The 13,158-nt window shown below is 36.0% G+C and overlaps 1 protein-coding gene across 39 annotated transcripts in view; it reads right to left on the reverse strand.

The window, feature by feature from the left end:
- Nucleotides 1-13,158, reverse strand: part of RBFOX1 (RNA binding fox-1 homolog 1) — a 910,365-nt gene that overhangs the window by 808,280 nt on the left and 88,927 nt on the right. For 8 of the 39 annotated variants that reach the window (XM_074599150.1, XM_074599149.1, XM_074599138.1 and 5 more), the window contains exon 1: nucleotides 2,089-3,159. The exons of the other annotated variants lie outside the window; for them this stretch is intronic. The gene's annotated coding sequence lies outside the window, so the exon portion shown is untranslated. Of the gene's footprint in view, nucleotides 1-2,088; nucleotides 3,160-13,158 lie in introns of those variants that run through there. 39 annotated transcript variants of the gene reach the window in all.

The following is a 13,158-nucleotide window of genomic DNA, read 5'->3' on the forward strand; positions in this document are numbered from 1 at the left end:
GTGTCATGGGAATGTTGGTCTTCAACTCAACAAAATCTTGACATCAGCCTTGGGCTCAGCTCAGCAAGGCCAAGTCATTCATGCAGAGACAAAGAATTTTTAAAGTTGTCATCTCTGTTCACTACCTTCATCTGCCTATGAATGTCTGCAGGAGGTTTCAGCTATGCAGAATACAAGAGTTCAGAGCACATATCACAGCGGCTACTACACAACTGCCAGCTTACCCTCTGACTTATGGGGACACCTCATCAGAGAGCTGGTAATAAACAGAGCTATAGTTTATTGTACCAGATATATATAAACCTTGGAAGCAAATATATTTCTGCAACTGGGCAGTGATATTGTAATCTTTTCATTAACAAAACAATGCTAATACAGGACTTACTCCTTTTAGATACATGCAGGAAAACTACAGCTTAGCCTTCTTAAATGCCTACAACATTAACAGAGGGGAAAAAATATAAACAAATTTCCAACAAGCCCAAAGATAGTTTTGAAATAGGATGAAAGAAGACGCTATGTTGAACTGCATTCTTCCTTTTCTTTACAAAAAGCCTAATATACAGAACACAATACACATACAATGACATAATATGAATTATATACATACTTATATTAATGGAGCTAATGCTAAAAATGGCAAAACACAGTTCAACTGAAAAGCTGGCATTAAAATTGATTTGTTAGCTTATGCATCTGCCGCAGAATTTGCTTTTTCAGTTATTTGTTTGAACGGAGATGCCACAAAAAGGAAAAAAGGTTTGTTTTCTTGAGGGTAGTGAACTTTTTCTCAACCTTTATGAATGTTGTTTGGAGAGCATATTAGCACTCCTGGTATGTTTACTGTTGCCTGAGTGCACAGCTTTCTTCTCTTTTCAGGAAGCGTTTCATAGATTCAGTAAGTGGATGTGTAGGTACTTTTGAAAATATCCTCAAATATGAATGAGATTTCAAGAACTTCAAGCTTTTGAGGAAAATGTTGAACTACTGCACCAAGATAGATGAGATGGGAAAGGCACACAGCGACATCTACATTATACACACACATTTACATCATGTGTATATAAATGTGCAGGTATATCTGCATATATACATTTATTGCATATATATTCCAAGACATGTTAGTATTTATTCCGTTGTAAAGTATATATTGATGATAAATTGTGCTTGCCAGAAAAAGTATAGAATTAGAGACACAGACTGGGAATTGTTAAAAGTAACATTCACAGTTTTGTACCACATAAATCACTGGTAACCATTATTGCCAAGGAAATAATGCCATAGAAAAGTTTACAAAAATGGTGCAGAGATTACATGTGGTAACAAGCAAAATTTAATTTTAAATTGAAAGACAACATTCTTACGTATGCGTGAACCACATTGTAGAGATCTCCCTAAAGCCAACTACTTTCCCTTTCTGCTGCTACCCATGTTAAACATAGTTACAAATCCCCACACATTACTGAAAATCAGTTCTGCTCCAGACAAAACACTGATGTAACGTTTTATATTTTAATTATGTAAATATTGTGAAGATACAAGTTTTGCTAGCAGTTCCCTTTCTTCCAGTTTCACAGTAGGCAGTGTTAAGAGCAAAGTTCTCTCTTCTCATCTAATGAAGTTCAATATTTTCTATTTAAAAGGCTAGGGAGACAACGGACTTTCAAGGAGTACATATCTAAACTGGAATTGTTTGCATCTATATTTGGCATCATACCTGCATTAAACATACACATACATTTTATATACAGTTGTTCCTGTCTGAATTAAACTTTAGAGGAAAAGTCCATGTGATCATTGTTCTGATCTGATTCAAAAAGACAGCACCAGAGAACGTAAAGAGAAGTGGCATTAATGAGAGAGATGAATCCATTAGAAATAACTATACAGGTCATCTTTTATTTTCAGTATATGTAGTCCTCTGACAACTATTCAGAGAATAGTACTTCTGGTAATCAGAGTACTGTCATAATCATGCCAAGAAATTAATTGCTAAGAAATAAATATACTGCTATAATCTAATTTTCATCTCCACTTTATGGATTTTTATTTTCTTTCTTTTTCCCCCCAAGAAATCAGTGTACTCACAGATTTTCATGAGAGTCAGTTTTTCATGAGAGTTCAGATCTCATTTTGGCACCCAAATGAAAGCCAGACTTTCGTAAGAGCTCTGTGCCTTGCTGAACAGGAACTGTCAGGAGTTGAGCTATTTTGAAAATCTAGCAGCTGCTGTGTAGGCTGAGAATATGAAATTCTGGTCCTGAGCTCTTTAAAAGCCCAGCCGTATCGAACTTTCTTAACAGCATTGTAAGAATCCTAAATCTAAGGAATTACCATTTCTTTTGCAGTGTCCTTTGCCCTGCTGAAAACTTACATTTTTACTGCATTTCAAGAACTTTGAATCACCATTATTACCCATGTGCAGACACATTGCCACTGAGCATCTCTCTGCCTCCAGGTACAGCTCTGACCTTTTAAACACATCATTCTTTGGGGCAAAGAGGTTATTTTTCTTTTCCTGATTTAACAGTAAAGTTGCCTCATTATTGGTACTATTAGAATTTTAAAGCAAAATAACACTTAGCATTTGACTCAGGTGACTCACAGTGTTATGCTAATGTAACCCACTGGTCACTGCAAGTCACCTGTCCCCCTCCGGGTACAATCTGAACAGCCTATAAAAAAGCGAGACATTATCTCTGAATACCCTTGGATCAATTAGAGCTCACTCTCACTCACTCTCTCAAACTATGACATGTTAGAATTTTAAAAACACATAATTACTAATAATTATTAATACAATATTACTTTTCTGAAAAGTAATAACCTCAGAGTAATCTCAGATGAAGAAAAGACAGTCCAGAAACGGAGCAGTTTGCTCGGTGCTTTGCAGATGCTCTCAGATTACAGCTTTAGTTGTTTTGATACAGTAGCACATTATTCATATGAAGTACAGTATGCAGACATTGTTCTTCTGAAATACTTAATTTTCAAATTTTCTTTATGATAGATGTTGCCATTCTCCCTATACAAATTTTCATTGCGTTATCACTTTGGCTGCGGAATCAGCTCAAGTATTTTTTGAAAACTCACTTCCTTTTCGTGTATTTTTTGGGCAAAATGCTTGCGTTCCAAACTTGTTTTTAATGGAGAATTACACTACCACAAATGATAGCAGAAACCTTTTGATACTTTGATGATTTTACCAAGTTCGCTTACAGTTTTCTATAGACTTCCCTTTTTTTTTTTTTTTTTTTTTGAGAGATGGAAGAGAAAAAATTATGGTTTGTGTAAAATAGTCCACTGATTTACACGGCCTGCAAAAGGCCTTAACAAATTTGTACTAATGGTTGGAAGAAGATGACTGTATTACGTAAGCTATCAAGAGGAGAGACAATCCTGATTCTTGTCACTGGAAAATGAACTATTTTAAAGACATGCTGGGCAGAGACCTCTAACGACATGTAATCAGTGCTCTAAATCTTTTTTGAAAGTTATAGTCAAAAGAAATTCAGATGAGGTTTTCAGTTATAGCCAACATTCCTAAATGTTTCATTTGGATTACACTGGCTTTACCAATCTTATTAGTTGGAGCATTAAACTTTATGCAATAGCAATGTGAAAAAAATAATTTTGAAGAGCTTTAAGATTTTCTTGTTTTAAACATAAAACTGAAAAGTCCCTAAACAAATTATATTAGCAAAATCATCACCACCACTAGACAACTACATTCCTCATGGTAATTTAAATATCTTTTAAATTTAATTCCAGTTGTCACATAAATTATTATGTGCATTTTGTAATCATGCATCTCTAATCAACTTTAGATCCCAAATTACATTAATCTGGAAGGTTTCAATCATTTAACTGTACACAGTCATGAACTAAACCCTTTGCAGAGGAACAGAAACATATTCAGTGCAATGTAACTGCTGAAATACAGGCTGCTGTGTAAAACAAATTTGGAAGCACTCCTCCTCCAAATGCTAACAAAACAGGAAATTAAAATTACTATAGAACATCAAGAAAAAGACTAAGTATACTAGTTAGAAAAAAAATATTATTTGAAATCTAATTAGTTTTTATTTTAATGATAATACTCATATATTTTTAAAGAAAATAAAAAAACCCAAACCAAAACAATTACAGCTAAAGAAAACAAAGTGGGCCACTTGCTTTAGAACAGATACGTGAAGCCAAACAGAAGCTAACATTACCTAACCAGCTGGAAATCCAGGGCAGAAGTCGCACCAGTTTTTACAAAGAAACCCTTAAAATCTGGTGCTTGACTCTATTGAAAGGAGGCAGACATCCCAGTATCATGTGTGTACTAAGCAAATCCCCATGCAGTTTCTCTGTTAGATAGAGTATTTCAACATCTTTGTGATGCCTCAAGTTTTGGAGCATGGAAGAGGTCATTCACGTGTGTTTGACCACAGCTCTATGACTATAGTCATCTACCAACCAAACGTCTGTAGATTTAAACACCAAGTACACTAGATGCCAAGAAACCAACATTCCCCTCTATCATCACAGTATTTGCTTTGGCTCTTTGTAGCAGTATATGGCTGCTCGCACAGTCAGTGAAAGAGTGGACTGCACTAAAGTTAATTTAAAGTCAGAAGCGTCATTTATTAATTTGTCACAACTTTTTTTTTTCCTTTTATCAGTTGACAATTAGCTTTGCTATATAACCTGAATTTTAATACCAAATTACAAGAGCACTATATAAGTGACATACTCTTAAACACAGACCTTCTCTTTTCTTTTAGGTAAAATTAAGCTAATCTGCTTTGACAGAAGAGGACTCTTTGGAACCAGCTAGTGAGTCTCCCAAATATGAAGCAGTAACCCAAATGTCAATTACTTTTCCAACAGTAGACAAATTGCTGGCACACTAATGCAATTTAAGGACAATAATTAGATAACAGGACTATAGAGTGTACCAGGTGACAGAGTTTCGGAGATAATAGAATCTAGTGTCCTACTTCTTAAATATTAACATCATTCCATCTCAGTCAATTGGTTTATGGTAATTTTAAAAGGGCAAAGTAAATTCTTTTTATTGCTAATAATATTGTGCTTCTCCAGCATTAGCTTTGAAGGTTAGCAATTTAAGGGGTCAAAACTTAATTATATTTTTTTCCGGTTTATTTACTTTTCTTTTTTAATCTCTCCTCTTTGAAGTCTTCTTTTATTATAGAAATATTAAGGCACTAATAAAAAAATGAATCTCTTGAAATCTGAGTTCGCTGTGCTCAATACAAGGGAGCCAGTTTCATTGCAACTCAAGTAATCTGCTTATTATAGCCACTTAGAAATTCCCAAACTTTTCCTACAATCACATTCACTATGTGGATATCTGAACATATTATATTATTACATTATCCTGACATAATCATAGTATTTTATTCCCACAGGAAAATTCTTGTTCATTTTTACTGGCATTGAATATGGATTTTCAAAACTAGCAACACAAACGTACCGTTCTGCTGATTTGGGTATCAGAGTGGTCATCACTGACAAAGGGGCAATAATACATACAAGATCCTGAGCCGAAACAACCAAAGCCCTAAAAAAAACCCTTGTCATTATCTTATGGCCCTGTGATAGAGCCATGACTTCATCTGCCAGGGTCAAACTGAAATAAAGTCTCTTTGGAAATAATAAACTCCTTCATAAGTAGGAGCTTAAAAGATACTGCTAGAACGTGTACAAAGTAATGCACCATATAATAGGCAGAAAAAAATCTAGACTGACTTTTTATTACTTTAATTACAATTAGAACTCACATTTGACTTCAAAAGGAGATTAAAACCATCATGTCTTCAGCACAGGTGGCAAATAAGAAAGCTTGGGAGGTGAAATCTCAAGCTAGTTTTCATGCCTCTTCTTTGCTGCATCTATTTTCTGTTCATCATACAGTTCACTGGTACAATTCTTTGCTCACAAAACATTTTGAGGAAAACATATATTAAAGTAAATAAACAAACTTGGGCAATGCACCAGTATACTACACCTCTGCTAGCAACAAAAGCTATGCTACATGTACAGCACCTGCTCTAACTGCAGAAAAAGACACAGATCCAATCTTCAAATTCCCTCAAAAATGAACCAACACCTGAAAAATATACAGGTTTGCATGTCTAGAACTATGGTGAACTCTACAAACTATCGGCAAGTTTTGGCAAACACACATTTAAAAATTTTCACAACTGCATAGGCTGTAAAAATTCTCCCTATTTCCTGTGTCTATTTCGCCATTGGCAGAATAGAGTGAGCATTAAAAAAAGCTTCTAAATGAGACCAATGATCAATAACCATGCAAGACGGATAAAAAAGGTGAACGCAACCCTCACGGAAGACCATCACTGGAATTAGCCCACAATCCTCCCTCCCAAACTATTGGTTGTCTCAGGAGATAACAATCCTCTCAATACAGAGCTCCTTCCTTCATTTTGTCCTTTAAATTCCTACTTCCGTCTTCTCCTTGCAATGCTGTACACAAAATACACGTTTTTCTGGAAAGTTGAGCCCACCAGCTGTTATAATGACTGATAATGTTTCTTTAAAAGACTTTGTCTACTCTTCATTCACAAACACATATTCCACAACTCACCTCCCATTTGGAATTATTTTTTCTTAATTTTCACACCGTTACCAATTTATATCCCTGCACTGCCGTAAGAACGGCTAAGTAAAGCAGCTCAGAGTCAGAACTGGCACCGGCATATCTGAACCACTCAGTGCCTGGCAAATGCCTCCATCTTTCTCCCAGGACCTCAGCTGGGGGCTGGGCAAAGCTCTGCCCACCCCACTCTGGGTGTAAGCGCCCGCTCAGGGGTAGCTCAGGTGCCCCCTACGGCACTGCATTACACCACGGATGTGGATGTGGGAGCCTCTCAGGTCCCACAACACGCAAAACAGATCAGCCGCTACAGAAGGCAGGGAAAATAAAGTCTCTAAAAAAAAATTACAGAAGAGACTAGGAAAGAGGAGAATACATAGACTAGAGACGATAAACATTTATAGCCCAGTCCGACATAACTGAATCTACCGCTTTTACAACTGACAAAACAGAGGTGCAGGGACAGCAGGAAGGCAGACAAAAAAAGTTACCAGCGCAGCAATTAGAAAAGGAACACTTATTATAAGGTAGAACAGTGAGCAACAGGTGTTAATTACACATTATACAATTTGACTTCTTTAAATCTATATAGTTCCTTTAAACAACTAGAGAAAAAACAGTAATCAATACCATTCCCTTATAAATCTTTCGAATAAGTAGACTGAACCCAACAGACAACCTTTCCATGAGTATTTTCAGTTCCATATGTATTAAGACTGATAAAACATTATTCAATCCTCTAAGTACAAGGGTCTTCTTGGTTCTTAGGGATAGAAGAAAATACTTTTTTGGACAACGAAAAATTATGTCTCTATTCTTTTCTTCTTCCCATTCATTTTCCCCCAACCCCTACTCTGTGGCCCAAGATAATAAGAATCAAATACAAGTGAAATGAAGGGACTTCCATCTACGTCTATAAAGAAAATAAGGCCTTTTTTCGTAATCCGAAAAATCTCATTTCAAAAAGAAAATAGCTTCAAGACTTCCTTGCTTTTAAAAATGTCTGATTCTATAACAGTAGTCTGAGAAATAAAATGACAATCCTGAAAATGAAAGTCCTTGATTTACGACGTTTTCAGTATTTTCACTACCTCACAATCTCTTTTGTTTCAATAATTTCATAAAAAACCTTTTTTTTTCATTAAATACTCCTGTTTTCTGTCTCTAAAATGGAGAATGTAACATTTTCTTCATTCTGTATTTATAAAAGCATAAACAACTGTAGTCTAATTTTAGAGGTCTCTGTAGTCCTACATACTATAAATACTTGTAAGTCCTCCCTGGCTATTCAGTTCTGAAATCATAAAACCTCTTTGGAAATAAAAAATAATAGACGCCTTCATACATAAGAGTTATGTCAAGGATTTCTGAACATATTCTTTCATTTTGGTCTTTCCCTTAAAATAATTTAAGCTATATTGCCAAAGCATATTCAAAACAGTCAGCATATAGCTAACAGAACAAATAAAGGTGTTAGAAATACTACTTGTTATTTGGCTTTATTCTAGAATAAAGCCTAATATGATGTATCCCACTGGGTGTTTCAGTTTCTCTGACATATTGGAGTTGGGATTTACATCTTCTGCGCTGAGGGAAGTAGGTTAAATTGCTTCTACAATGACATTTGTTAGTTCGGCATGATATTTCTTTCAGTGAACGCAGAGTGTTTTCCATACTTATTTCTTTGTTCTCCATTATTGTTTCACTTGTACTTCACAGAATGGTTGAGGTTGGAAGGGGCCTCTGAAGATCATAGTCCACCTCCCTGCTCAGGGCAGGGTCAACTAGAGCAGCGCTTAACGAACCATGCGAGCTTCAGAGATAAAAGTCTCAAAAAAATAATTTCTGAGTATAAAAGACATCAAGTGAGAGAACACCATAGCTTAAGGTACCAGGATATTCATGGGAAAGATACTGAGGATATTGTAAGATACTGAGAAAGTTTGTGGGTGCAGGACTAAAATGTCTCCCGTCTCTCTTTACAGGACCTGATTGCACAGAAATGCTGTTGCCTGTAGCTGACGGGAAACCCTGTAGCAATTTGAGGTGTTATTTAAAAACTAGCTGTCAGTGTCTCTTCTAGACAGGAAAGAGAAAAAGAAGGGGAAAAAAAATAGGTAGGCAGAGCAGCAAAAATCAATCTAGTTTAGTAATTGACCAGAGAAAATAACAGCAGGACTGACAGGGCAAATGGAAATATTTAGGAAAAACTTTTAATGAATTCCGTAATGTTGTTTTGAGAAACCATGTAGACATAGGCCGCTAGAAAAATACATCACAAGGGAAGATGGCAAAAGCAGTAGTTTCCCCATCGTAGTGGCAAAAAACTTACTTGGCTTTCAAGAACGCAGAATGACTGAAGAAAGGAACTGGAAAGAAAAATCATAACAGGGTCCTGAAAATCTACGACAAAGAAAAGGAGTGAGACACAATAATGGATGGCTGTAAGAGGAGATGATAAAATGGTGAGTACAGAGGAGAACAAGACAACACAGTGGGAAGACAAGACAGGGATCAGGGTTTATAGATGAATCTGAGACCAGAATTTATGGAATTATTGTCATAAGATGAAAAAGGGGATGGCACACACAAATAAGGAGAAAAGCCAATGACTTCAAACATCAAAGAAGGTAACAGCTGTTCTCCTGTTTCACTAAGTTGGATCATTTACCACATCCATATTTCAAATAGTAATTAATTAAGTTGTGCTGGAGCCAACAACAGCAGGGACTCTTTATTAATGAATGCATAGATCAGATAAACAACTGTACTGAAGATTAATTTTACTAGCAAACTAGCATTACCATTTCCTATAAGAATAAAGATGCACAAAACAGTTTAAAAGGTATGAAAAGTAGGAACCAGACACTATTTCCATCAGTAATCAAAAGTGTTTATATGTGATCACATCTGAATGATTCAAAAGAACGATCAAGTTTTGCTATATTTCTTGGATCCATGGGTAACACTTTTGCTTTGGAGGGGTGGGGGGAGAAGTCACAAAAAAACCAAACCACCCAAATGAAAACACCTCTCCCCCACAAAAGAAACAAACCAAAAAAAGATTTATTTTTCTCTACTGAGCTGTAGTAAATTGGAACCCTGAGTGCTTTTCTGACAATAATCATAACTCGCTGGCTGCTATTCAATATGCAAACAAGTCTGATCACTCTGTCTGGTTTGTACCAAAATGCCTAATTTCTGTCAGAGACAGATTTTGATATTTTACTGTAAGTAATGCTGGACTCTAGAATATTGTGTGTACATGTTTACCTAATCCATTTCAAAGCTCCACCTAAATACAAGAAACTTACATGTAGACACACCTCTCAGGAGATGGGATATGCAACCTTCCATCAAAAGTGTCTTCTCAGCTTGAAACGACCCAGCCAGAGCCTTTGCATTGTGTCTGTGTTCAGTATATGTGGGCACTACTCACTTCTTTGGGCAATAGTTACTCCCTTCTTTTGGAATAAGGCTCTACTTTCTTGATCAGAAAACCAAGTTCACTGTTCATTCCTTTATTACACATCTTAAAATTTATTCATCATAAAGCAGGAATCTGGATACTGAACTGTTTCTATAGTTTCTCTCCAAGTTTTCCTGATTCTAGGTGCTAGCATTTAAGCCAGCCATAAAGCTCAAAGAAAAGTTCATACTTTTAAACTTTTTTTTTTTTTTGAAAAGGAAAGGGAACGAGAAACAGAGACAGAAAACCTAATAATCGCTTAGTCATCTAAACTCACTACCCAATTACCCAAGCAGAAGCAAGCAGCACAAGATAAAGAGAACCACATCTGTCTGTCTTTCTAAACAAATCTGTTTCAAATTTGGGAGGAAATAAAAAAATAAGCAAGAAAAACAAGGAAGTCACTTTGCAGCCCAAAGCAGGATGAAATGTGTGAAGCCATACAATCGTGAGACTGCGGTGAATCAGTTCATCTTTTCCATCCACTTTGGGGTCAAAAGGGTATAGTAGGGCAGAAACAAGAATTTCCACTTTGCCCTTAGCTTAGCACAAAAATAACCCAACAATCTGCACACACAGTTTCACAGAGCACAATTGTCTGTACTTTCTTTCATTTCTGTTCTGTGTAGCTTTAAATACAAGACTTGCTACTCTATTTTTCTGTAACAAACAGTTTCTCTGCATTATTCTTTCCTAGTATCAACCTGTATTTATTAATTGTCAATTTACTTTATACTGTCTGTGACAACATTTCTTAGTATAATCTGATCAGTAAGAAACCATTATCAGTGGCACGTCCCACATAACTTTTATCAAGAGTATTAGCATTTGTATTTTATCAAGCCCAAGATGCTCTAACCAAGATCAATGTCACTGTGTCAGCGCATCAGTAATTAAGATAGTTCTGCCCTGACTGTAGAGGCAAAGCACCACTCTGATTCCTCTTTTACAGGTGGAGAATTGTGACACAGTAATGAAGTGATCCACCTGAGGAAACCAGGGATGCTGTTAGAGAGATTAGATTGAAATCTATAATCCCTGACACCTAGTTAACTACTCATATGACAAGATTGTGGAGAATACTGGATCTCTTCACCTTTCTGTAAGAAAACTGAATATAATCTAAACAGATTTATACCATCTGTCTCCTGAAATGAAATGGATACGAATTTGTACTTTGCTAGGTTATATCTACTATTGACTACTTATTATCATACTTCTAAAGCTGAACACAATGTGAAAACGCAATGCTCTATTTTTTTATCAAGTACTGTGTAGTTAAAATATTTATTTTCATCCTTTGAGACTGCCCAGTAATACCCATCAGTATCAAACCCTCACTTAGTACTAACCACTATACAAAAATGGAAATTCTAGGAGACTTGGTCTGGAGTATTTACAGCAAAAATTGTGAGAAGACTACTAACTGTACTAATCCTTGCCTTGACGTTTTGGAATATGGGATTAGAACTCTAATTACTTTCTTACAAGACATAACATTGGTCAGATGGCAGTAGAAAAGGCAAGTATGTGCATTCAACTGATAAGCAACCAAAATCTCATTCTTGTTACCTTCACCCATCTTTTCTTTTACTGTAGGTCATCTCCAAGTTCATTCAAGGCTCAGTAATGGAGATACATCCTCTAGCTAGCAAATTAGAAAGAAACTGGGTAAATATAACCACTGCTGACTTGCAGTGTGTCACGTTTATGAATACACAAGCCTCTTGTATATAGCAATATATGTTTTGTACACGAACACACACACGTGCACTCACACATTTATCTATGCATGGTAAAGAAAATGCATTCATCATCATCATCAGTTGGGGTTAGTGCACTTTTTTTTTTTTTAATATAAATTGTCATGACAAAATCTGGCTAAAGAAGCACAATAATACTGTCCAGAATGGGACTCCATATGCCCTTTTCTTCATTATATTTTCTGAGTATATCCATGCTAGCTTTGTACCTCATGGCATCACAAGAAACATGGCACAAATTCAAAGACCTGTAGTTCTTAAAATCATCAGACCTAGTGCAAACTTTTCCTTAAAAAAAAAATAACAAGGAAAACCAATGCAAACTACCTTGTCAAAGTGCTCTCAACATCCAGGAATAAGCTTCTTATGAGCACTTCATTACAAGACAAGAAGTTATAGCACAGTTTGGAGGGAAGATTATATATGGGTGTATGCGTGTATGTATATGTAAGTCTATAATATACACACACTCAAACCATCATGGGTTTGGAAACAGTTTTCCAGTTCAGTTCTGCACTCACTGAGTTTTGTATACGACTTAAAGACATAATTTCTTTCACTTCCCCTGTAGTTGACGGTGCCCTTTATAAATCCAGTCTATAGGGTGGGTAGGCGCATCTGTCTTGAGCCACTGGGAGGAATGCTACCTTGTCTAACCATCCGACTTTATGGCCAACATTTAATGACCTCAGTTTTGCTCCCTGAGTTCACTCCACAGTGGAGAACTGGGTAACAACTTGTATTTTTTGTTTCTCTTAATTTCAGTAATATTTAATAGTACCTATTTAACTACTTCTCTGAAAAATCTCACTAAAATAAACCATACAAATATTAAAAATAATTTGAGGCCAATCCTTCAAAAATAGAACTTAGAGCTGCTTTGTTAATTCTATGAAAAGAATTATCTTGGACGAAAGACTAATCCCTAGAATTCTTTTCAGATTCAGATATGGTTAGGAAATTTATTTCACACATTGTCAATTATGATCTTGCAATAGAACTATAACAACACATGCCACTGAAATGAGATGCAGTATTGCCAGACTAATGTCACATTTTAAGGATACGCTGTAGAATAGAGAGTTCTGTCTTTTCCTCAGTGCAGACATCTTCAAGATCCAGCAGTCTTTCTGGAAAAATTGCAACTAACAGACCACATAGCAGAGTTTGAGGAGAACTGCACTGTAACTAAGAGCTATAATAAACAGAGTAATTTGCATTGGAATATATAGCTGTGGCCATTTGCAAGAAAGTAAAGCCAGATGGGGACGTTTAATTTACTTTGACTTAGCTTTGGC

This window comes from Larus michahellis, chromosome 8 (assembly GCF_964199755.1).
Source record: "Larus michahellis chromosome 8, bLarMic1.1, whole genome shotgun sequence".
NCBI classification, from domain to species: Eukaryota; Metazoa; Chordata; class Aves; order Charadriiformes; family Laridae; genus Larus; species Larus michahellis.